The sequence below is a fragment of the Arachis duranensis genome, chromosome 9 (assembly GCF_000817695.3).
Source record: "Arachis duranensis cultivar V14167 chromosome 9, aradu.V14167.gnm2.J7QH, whole genome shotgun sequence".
Taxonomy (NCBI): Eukaryota; Viridiplantae; Streptophyta; class Magnoliopsida; order Fabales; family Fabaceae; genus Arachis; species Arachis duranensis.
Genome location: NC_029780.3, coordinates 83,783,205 through 83,784,009, shown reverse-complemented (window position 1 = coordinate 83,784,009; position 805 = coordinate 83,783,205).

Genomic DNA, 805 nt, shown 5'->3' with positions numbered 1-805 from the left:
AATTCTTTGGATCCGGGTTCACACTTTGATCATGGTTCTTGGTGATCCATGCATTGACATAGAACTCTTGAACCATCAAGATTCCGACTTGTTGAATGGGGTTGGTAAGAACTTCCCAACCTCTTATTCGGATCTCATGTCGGATCTCCGGATATTCACCCTTTTTGAGTGAAAAAGGGACCTCAGGGATCACCTTCTCCAAGGCCACAACTTCATAGAAGTGGTCTTGATGCACCCTCGAGATGAATCTCTCCATCTCCCATGACTCGGAGGTAGAAGCTTTTGCCTTCCCTTTCCTCTTTCTAGAGGTTTCTCCGGCCTTAGATGCCATAAATGGTTGTGGAAAAACAAAAAGCAATGCTTTTACCACACCAAACTTAAAATGTTTGCTCGTCCTCGAGCAAAAGAAGAAAGAAGAGAGTAGAAGAAGAAGAAATGAGGGGAAAGGGAATGGCTTTTGTTTTTGGCCAAGAGGGGAGAAGTGGTGTGTATGTTGTGTGAAAATGAAGGAGTGAAGGAGGGTTTATATAGGAGAGGGGGAGGAGAGGGTTTCGGCCATTTGAGGGTGGGTTTGGGTGGGAAAGTGGTTTGAATTTGAATGGTGGGGTAGGTGGGGTTTTATGAAGGATGGATGTGAGTGGTGAAGAGAAAGATGGGATTTGATAGGTGAAGGGTTTTTGGGGAAGAGGTGTTGAGGTGATTGGTGAATGGGCAAAGAAGAAGAGAGAGAGTGGTGGGGTAAGTGGGGATCCTGTGGGGTCCACAGATCCTGAGGTGTCAAGGAAAAGTCATCCCTGCACCAAAT